The 907-nt window shown below is 48.3% G+C and overlaps 1 pseudogene; it reads left to right on the forward strand.

Annotated features, from left to right (window-relative positions):
* Positions 1 to 295: 295 nt before the first annotated feature.
* Positions 296 to 904, forward strand: LOC100640944 (ruvB-like 1 pseudogene; annotated as a pseudogene).
* The last annotated feature ends 3 nt before the right edge of the window (positions 905 to 907 follow it).

Raw genomic sequence — 907 nt, forward strand, 5'->3', positions numbered from 1 at the left:
GGAACCTCTGTATCTTTTGGTCTGTGTTGAAAAGGATGAGGTTCCTTCCCGCCGGGTATATGATGGTCTGCTCGTCCACATAGCTGGCATTCTGACTGACCTCTCCCTTTAGTCCAAAGGAGTAGTTCAACTGAGCTGTAGCTATTGACATTTTCTCAATTCAATCTTCACACAGCACAATTGATTTTTGGTTGTAACCCAGTTGCTATGACTACCCCGTTGTCATGGAAATGATTGATTGAGCATGCGCAGGAGGTTTCTATGGTAACTCTAAGATGGCGGTCGTTTCCATGGAAATTAGTAACTGAGCATGCGCAGTCTTGCCCACGTGTAGTGGTCAGGACATTTTGGAGGTGGGAAAAAGTGTTAAAATCTCTGAGAAGGAGCAGTAGCCATGTCTCGAATGAAGATAGAGGAGGTTAAGAGCACTACCAAAGTGCAAAGAGTAGCAGCTCACAGTCACGTTAAAGGTCTGGGCCTTAATGAAGAGGGTGTGGCCAAACCAGTCTCGTCAGGTCTGGTTGGACAAGAACTAGCCAGAGAAGCTGCCGGAGTAATCACCGACCTTATACGAACCAAGAAAATGGCCGGTCGAGCCGTTCTATTAGCCGGGCCCCCAGGGACAGGAAAGACCGCCCTAGCTCTGGCTATTGCACAAGATTTGGGTCCGAAAGTTCCTTTTTGTCCGATGGTTGGGAGTGAGGTGTACTCGTCCGAAGTCAAGAAGACTGAGGTTCTTATGGAGAACTTTCGTCGGGCGATCGGCCTCCGTATAAAAGAAACAAAAGAGGTTTACGAGGGAGAGGTGACGGAATTGACACCTTGTGAGACCGAGAACCCAATGGGAGGGTATGGGAAGACCGTCAGTCATGTAGTCATTGGACTCAAGACCTCAAAGGGAACCAAA

Source organism: Amphimedon queenslandica, unplaced genomic scaffold (genome assembly GCF_000090795.2).
Source record: "Amphimedon queenslandica unplaced genomic scaffold, v1.1 AMPQUscaffold_213_Cont27760, whole genome shotgun sequence".
In the NCBI taxonomy this organism is placed as follows: Eukaryota; Metazoa; Porifera; class Demospongiae; order Haplosclerida; family Niphatidae; genus Amphimedon; species Amphimedon queenslandica.